The sequence below is a fragment of the Crassostrea angulata genome, chromosome 1 (assembly GCF_025612915.1).
Source record: "Crassostrea angulata isolate pt1a10 chromosome 1, ASM2561291v2, whole genome shotgun sequence".
In the NCBI taxonomy this organism is placed as follows: Eukaryota; Metazoa; Mollusca; class Bivalvia; order Ostreida; family Ostreidae; genus Magallana; species Magallana angulata.
Window position 1 is genome coordinate 21,545,306 of NC_069111.1, and position 8,826 is coordinate 21,554,131.

General features: G+C 34.8%; 1 pseudogene; it reads left to right on the forward strand.

Moving 5' to 3' along the window:
- The first annotated feature begins 2,952 nt into the window (after positions 1 to 2,952).
- Positions 2,953 to 8,626, forward strand: LOC128191704 (uncharacterized; annotated as a pseudogene).
- Positions 8,627 to 8,826: the final 200 nt, after the last annotated feature.

Genomic DNA, 8,826 nt, shown 5'->3' on the forward strand with positions numbered 1-8,826 from the left:
CGGAGTATATTTTAATTAAGGACATATAAAAAGCCACGTAGTTTTAAATCTGGTGAATGAAGAGAATGTTCCATGCAGTTGCTTTATATAAATATTTTATTTACAAGCAAAACTTATCGTGTATAGTTTGTAGGGTGTTCAAGTGATTTTAGTCAGTCTTCCATTTTCAACAATAATGTTTTTCGCCGCTTCTATTTTTTTTATTGATAACTGATTATATTTACATTTTCCAGTGTCTTTGCCTGTGATAACACTACGTATCGATTTTGAACTATATAACCCATAATACAAATGACGCCAAATTGAGGCGCCAGCGGGGTTTGCTTATCTATATCTAAATGTTTAATCGTACGATGGCAAAAAATTATATAAATATAAATAATAAGGAATCATTCTTTGAATATTATGAGGTGATAATTTCGGTCGGGGCGTGATCAAATCTATCATAAAGCCCTTCGGGCTTTATTGGATTTGATCACGCCCCGACCAAAATTATCACCTCATAATACTCAAAAAATGATTCCTTATTACTTACTTAAACCTTCCGGTTGGTTTGATATTTTTACTGAGTCTCTTACTAACTTTAACTATTTTGTCCGTTGGTAATATTATATAAATAGTGCCTGTTTGGGAGGGTAACAGTTGAAATTGACACCCCGAGAAAACCATTGTCAACCGACGCGAAGCGGAGGTTGACAATGGTTTTCGAGGGGTGTCAATTTCAACTGTTATCCTCCCAAACGGGCACTATTTATTTTGTTATACTGAATGTCTTTTTTAAAATTTTTAAGAAAATTTTACTGCTTTTATATAGGAATAACGTGAATTCTACAGCGAACCGTACGCGCATAATTTTCGCGCATGTAACATTTTTTAATGTTACCCGTTGCCAAGTGCGTTGCTAACGCTGAGGGTAATAGTAAATATTATTAACTGCGTCTTAACCAATCAGATTTCAGTATTTAACATGAAAGTATAACAATAGTTGTTATAACAGACACAACTGTTTCCTGGTATGCATGTCAACACAAGTTATGCGGTAGCTAAAAACCGCGTAAAATAACCCGTAAATAACCACTTTTACAGTAAACAATATGCTGAGAATCAGTAAGAAATTTAAAACAGGCATTGTGTATTTATATAAAGGAATACAATGTATATGTAATCTATAATTGCATATTAGTTCTATACTACCAGTTATGATTCGCAATAGAAACGTTTTTACACGCATATGTATTTTGACAGGAAATGCATGGTTTTGAGTCGAGTTAATAACGTGATGAAGTAATGAATATTTAAACAAATGCACAGAGAGAGAGAGAGAGAGAGAGAGAGAGAGAGAAAGAGAGAGCGAGCGAGCGAAACTTTCTCTGTGTCATAACTGCTGGATTAAGACTTAGCAAATAATACCCTGGCACAAATAATAAAAATTTTGTAGATTCATTGATAACATTTATGCTCATTCTTTACTGTATATGACACGAGTCAAAGACCCCCACAATTCGTCATTTTTTAAAGTTTTTCAGGTAGGCCTACATTAAATTGATATGCAATTTTTAAAAGCGTTGAAATAAGATACAGTAGCGTCGGAAGAAAATTAAAAGTGTGTGCGGGGGGGGGGGAGGGGGGGGGGGGCTAGACCTTATGGACATGGTTATGTCTAACTTTCGCTAACCCCACCGGTTCCGACGCCTGTGAGATATATATGGTGTTCCGATGGGGCCACTTCGACCTTCGCACTTTCGCCTATAGGGCGAAGATGCGAAAGTGCGAAGTTTTGAAGACGAAAGCGGAAAGGCGAAGGCGCGAAAGTGCGAAGATGCGACGGCGAAGATGCGAAGACGAAGGTGCGAAGTTGCGAAGGCGAAGGAGCGATAGTCGTATCGCTCCTTCGCCTTCGCAACTTCACACTCTCGAGAACGGTGCCTGCATCAAATTCTATGTAATCGACCGAGACTTGCTGAATGCAATCAAAAAAGGCGAGGGCGAAAGTTCGAAGTTCCGAAGGCGAGAGTGCGAAGTTGTGAAGGCGAAGGAGCGATAGTAGCATCGTATGGGGCGCCGTTTGAATATTTTTGAGGTATTTTCTGATATCAAAAAATGATTTTTGGATCAAGAATTCGAATTTCTGTTGTCAGAAAATGATTTTTTGATATCAGACATTTGAATTCTTGATATCAAAAAATACAATCCATTTTTTGATATCAACAAATCGATTTTTTGATATAAAGAAAATCAACTTTAATTCTTGATATCAACAAATCTATTTTGTGATATCAGAAAATCATTTTTTTGCGAATTTGTGATATCAGAAAATCTTTTTTTGCGAATTTGTGATATCAAAAAATGATTTTCTGATATCACAAAATAGGTTTCTTGATATCAAGAATTATTTTTTGATATCAAGAATTATTTTTTATATCAAAATTTGATTTATTGATATCAAATATTGATATTATGATATCAGAAAATACATTAAAACGGCGCCTCATAGTATTGCTCCTTTGCCTTCGCACTTTCGCCATCGCATCTTCGCGTTTCGCCGTCGCAACTTCGCACTTTCGCTCCTTCGCCTTCGCACTTTCGCTTTCGCAACTACGCACTCTCGCATCTTCGCCCTAAAGGCGAAAGTGTGAGGGTCGAAGTGGCCCCATCGGAACACCATAGGTATTGGTATTCTCTTTTGAGAAGTGGACAGGCATAGCCTACATCCACGCCTGTCCACTTCTCAAAAGAGAATAAGGTATTGGTACCACTGGAAATACTCTATATGCACCCATAGAAAACCGGGGAGCGGATGGAAGTTCTAACTTTTTAAAATTAGATTGTACAACATACTTACATGTACCTTGCAAAATAGGACCTGACTGGTCTGGTAGCGAATTTTAAAAGCGATCATGCAAGAAAGATAAATGATGCGTACATCTGCGTACATCTATAGGGTTCTAACTTATGAATGGTAAATGAATGATCAATATCCATTTTGTAGTGGTTTAACTAGTGTAAAAGTATGGTAAGTAACATGTACCATACTTGCGAGTTCTTGGGAAATGGCGAAATAACTATTAACGGTAACGTTACTGCATGTATAACTTAATTATTATACAGTAACGTTACAGAACATTTTTTTAGAGTTAATCATAAAGACATACTGTATGTTTAATATACATTTACAAAATGATAATTTAATTGTAATATACATGTACATTACGATAACACTATAAAGTAAATATATAGGGCACTGCATTAAATTGGCATGTTCAGATGTAGAAAAGATTGCTACTTTCAGTTTACACCGTGAACCACGTAAATTCGCCCCCTGCTAACTCGGTCTGGAAAATTTCTTCCCTATCTTCGGCGAAGATGTATGCATCTACTTTAAAATATTTCAGTTCAAAGAAAACAAAGGACTCAAAATGGATCACATACTTCCTAAAGGTAGTTATTAATGTACCTATAAGTATATTGCAAACATACTATATATACATATAAACTTTGTGTAAAGAATATAACTCATTTGATCCTCAATCCGCTCCTTGTTTTCTATTGTCGTTACACGACGATACACGTGTAGTGACCAAAAAAAAAACAAGCAGCGGATCGAGGATCTGATTTTAATCAGATAGTGAATTTAACTTAACGACGTACATTTCATGGAGCCCATACCAGTTAAAGATGTACGTCGATACTTCCTTTGACTACTATACATCTTTGCTTTTGAAGTAATGTTAAGTGACGCTTCCTCTCTCTGTTCAAGGCATGGTCACGATTTTGGTCAAATTTTATTTTTTTATTTTTGTTGTTAACAATGCACAAGTAATACATTGCTAATGATCAGCCAATACTAGTATTTGAGTGTTAGTCAAAGATCGAGTTAATTCGTTGTACTAAAAAAAACCCAGTTTTTAGCCTTTGTCATTCATTTTAGGTCTAAACCTGGAATTTCATTTCAACAATCAAAATGACCATAGCTTTGTTTACATAACAAAGAATTGTGAGCTCTGTATCTCTCTTTTACTTCGACGACTGGCACTCAGATTTTAATTGACTATTACAATTAATTGACATATTGTGTTTTCTACATTTGGCTATTACACTATATATAGCTCTAGTAGCTTTTACACAAAGTTCTTTCACATTGAGGTTAAATGATCCATTTTTACAAAAATGTACTCCAAGGTATTTAAAATTATCTACAATTTCTAAACTAATGTCTCCATACATAAATGAATAATCTACACGTGATCTACCTTTATTAAAAATGACAATTTTTGTTTCATCACTATTAACTTTGAGATGCCAGCTTTTACAAAATCTTTGAAAAACATCAAGTTGATTTTGAAGATCATCAGGAGATTCTGATAATAATATTGTATCATCTGCATATAATAATACAAAAAGTCTTAGATATAAGTACATTTGTTTTCCAATTGATATGATAGTGATGTCAAACCCTCTACATCGTTTGTTGATAAAAATTCTTCTAAATCGTTAAGAAAGAGTGCAAATAAAAAAGGTGACAAATTTTCACCTTGTCTAACACCCACTGTACATGGAAACATATCAGAGGTTAAACCTTTGGCAGTTACACAAGATTTAATTCCCTTATACATATTTGTAATAACATTAAAACACTTGCCATCAATATTGTTCAACAAAATTTTGTTCCATAGACCAACACGCCAAACAAAATCAAAAGCTTTTTCAAAATCTATAAAAGCACAAAATAATTTTATTTTAAATGTCTTTGATAATTCTATCAAAGAATATAACGAAAAAATGTGATCAATAGTCGAGCAATCTTTACGAAACCCAGCTTGATTTTCTAATATAAGTTCTACTCTATTTGCATACTCAGTCAATCTTTCATTGAGGATAGAAGTAAATAATTTCCCAAGACAGCTTATAAGTGTGATTGGTCTATAGTTTGATGGATCAGTATTGTTACCTTTATTTTTATAAATTGGGATAATGTTTCCATGTATCCACTCTGAAGGTATAATTCCAGTTTCAAAAATCTTGTTAAATAACTTCACATAAATATTTAACATAATGTCACATGTATTTTCAATATATTCATTAAAAATCCTGTCAATTCCACATGACTTATTATTTTTTGATGCCCTACTGATAACTTGTAGAAACACTGAAGAAGAGGAAAAAATAAATTTTGACCAAAACAGTCGTGATCATGCCGTCCTAATAACATCTGTTGCTCTGAACCTTGCAAAACTAAGAATTTAATTGATATAAAAATCAAAAATGTACGTTGATATTTTTTTTCCATAACAGTGTCAATAACATCTTTGATTAGTACCTCTGTTAAAACTGGTTTTGAAAAACACAAGTTCATGTATACTCAGTCATCTAAAGATAAAAATATTGTTACTACTGTTACAAAGTACTCAAATGTTTTTTTCTCAATGGTTTGTTATTAGTTACAAATGACGATCTTGAAGAGGTTGGTACAAAACCCGCTTCTCCAACAAGAGCTTGCAGTCGGAATGAGATCGGCGATACCAAAGAGCAGACCCCAGGGACATCGATGTTAAATTGCCGGAAGAGGAGACAGGAAGAGGGGCAGGGTGATTAATGATAAAATTTTAACTAATATACCAGGCTGAAGCTAGCAGCAAATAACAGCAATCTTTATTCCATTTATTTATAAAATTAATCACCTTGATATTCATTAAAATATACTGATAATTCGAAGTAAATATTAATGTTCAGTTCGAGTACTCTCAGTACATTGATGATTTTAATTATTATTATTTAGGAGGGCTGAATGGTCGTGGCAAATTTTAGATTGTATTGATCTCCTTTGGAAAAAGAGATTTCTATAAAGATATTGAAAAATACTCAAATTGGAAAGCTTTAATTAATGGGAATTTTCTTTACTAAATAATAGTTTACAGCTTAATTGTTGACCATCCTCTTAACTGTTATCAGTCTGTTAGGAATGGTTTATCAAGCACATAAAATATCATTGGGTTGACAAACTTATTTGAGCAGGATCATCGTTGTCACATTCACTATTTACTTACAAGTTCATGCTTTCTGGTAAAAATTGGGCATCGCAGGGATATTTAGACTTTTTTCTTTAAGATTAAACAGGATACCCTTAACTACATGTACGTCGATTTTCGATTGGAAAGCAGATCCTTCTCTGGCTGTATAAAACAATAGTTGAAGTTTGTTTATCCAAGCCAGGCGGACTTAGCTATATAGGTGATGATTAAAGCATATATATCTACTAGTATGCAGTTTACGCATACCAAATACCGGTATTGCTTTTTGTAGGGCATGACTCGAGAAACCCAAAAAGCTTACGGAACGAAGAAAGAGCAGATGAAGCTAAGGGGCCAGTTCTCAAGAAAGAAATTGAACCCAATGCCTCTCAGATAGAGAAAACGAGGAAATGTACAGCACACGAAGATTTAAATACTGAACAAAACACATCTCAATGTAGGATGACGGATTGTCCAACGGCTATCAAAACTCGGAAAGGGTTACCTTCTTCTTCGCAAGGGAATTTTCCCGACATGTTCCTAAAAAAAGTGGTCACCATAACTAACATATGTACTGATAGAATCAGATCACCCATTAGCGGTGTTAGGGTAACATACGACAATCTGGTTTGGGTGATTTATTTTCGGAATCACGTGAAACTATTCAGTTCCTCTGGAGACGTCCTTAGATCTACTGACTTAGATTTCTGGCCATTTTCTTATTCTTGTATGACCAACGGGGATCTTCTGGTGACACATGGAAACGATTGTTCGCCCCCAAAACCAACTATAGAACTGATTTCTCGAGAAGGCAACACAAGAAAGATCGCTGATCTTTCTGCAGTTGTCCAGTTTATTTGGAGTATTCTTTACCAAGACGAGAGAATATACGTCATTGGCGAAAATGAAAAGCAAAAGAGAAAATGGTATATCATAATTCAACTTGAAATGAACGGAGAAATCGAGAGGGTGTATGAACTGAAACCAAATTGCGTTAAGATAGATCATTTGATTTCTCTACATGGTCAGATCTTTGCCATGCGCTATGAAAAGTTTGGCATGCTTCCTTTAGGAACTGATTACGTTTCATCTGTGCCTGTCAACAAAGTTCATATTGAGAGAGCATGCTCGTCGGGGGCATCTGTGGACAATTTCGGGAATGTTATTGTGGGATCAGGCTCGTTACTCTCAAATATTATCGTAATAGATCCAAAACTAGAACGCAAGCATAAAATATATTTTGAAAAACCACAATCGGGACCGATTCGCTCCACGGCTGTTGATCATCAAAATCAGCTGTGGATCGTGACGGACGACGGAAATCTGTACATTACTAAATACATGAAAGACAGTGCGTTTGATCAGCAAGATGATCTTTCGGCTATTTAGTGAAGCGCCATTCACGCCCATTTGCTAATTCCATAAAGACACGCATATCAAAATGGATGATCGATACTAGAATACATATAGTCTGTCCCAAGTTATTGCTTTCATCACTTTTTCATGATTTTTAATAAAAATACACATACCTGTGAAAGAAGTACGGTTGAAATCGATGAAATGGAAAATGTCCAAGATATCTTCATTGATTAATTTTCCCTTTTCACTCATAAAAGTTAACAGGAAAACAAATTCATGGAGATTAATAAGGGGAAATGTTTACATCTTTTCTCCATTCGGAAGTACTAGGGACACCTCGCGCAATTTTTCAACGTTATCATCCGGGCTTATTAATGACTGATGCAATGCAAAATCCCCGTAGTCTATTTAGTTTTGGGATGTGTATTGAAACCTGAAGCGGTAGAGGGGGCGTTTCAAAACAGATAACCTGGACATTTTTCATATTAGTTGATGAACCTAGTTTGAGCACAATATTACTTATTAGGTTTGTTACTGACTGTTTAAAGAAATTTGTGGGGTCGGTAAAGTCCATAGAAGGCGAGGCGAAGCCGAGCCTTCTATGGACTTTACCGACCCCACAAATTTCTTTAAACAGTCAGTAACAAACCTAATAAGTGTTTTGTTTTGTCGAGGACCTAAAGTTTGATATGTAAACAAACGTTTGTGTAGAAAATCAGTTCAAATAACGTTACGTCCGCCATGTTGCCCTATAAATTTTGACGCTTGCCTTTTAAAGAAAATTGTAAGGCAGCCACGTGACGCGTTTCATCCAATGACGTCGCGACATTGTAGTCCGAGGCAAAACAAAGGTATTTATTATTATCGAAATATCAAGTGAAAAGTGGTGGTAGCAAAAACTCGGGACAGAGTATAGCAAAGACCTTAATTGTTTTGATGAAAAGATTGAAACAACGCAAAATATACCTGAATTGTGTTGATGAAAAGATTGATACAAGGAATTAAAGTGCTAATACTGCCTATAGACAGTTTGTTTTGACAGTACCTAGGAACTCTTAAATTCATTTGTTATGCATGTCCATTGAACAGTAATTGCTGGTCTCAATATAGATTGAAAAAAAAGTAAGCTCTGTATAATAACTTTGCCAACACATACAATGTGAGTATATTCAAAAGACTAAAATGTGTAGCCCATTTTGATAAAAAATATGTATACTTCAATTGCAGAATTTTGAAATTAAAATGAAATTATGACTGATTATAGTGTTTGTATAATTACGTATTCATCATGCGTTATTTTCTGTATTACATGTATATTGATAGTGTAACATATACATGTAATTTTACTGTGTTCATTTAAACAATGAAATGCTTTCTTTTGGTGATTCATTCGGGATATGAAGGTAGCAACATTGCAGAAAAATTACAAAACCACGTTAGCGGGCTATGTAAATTTTTT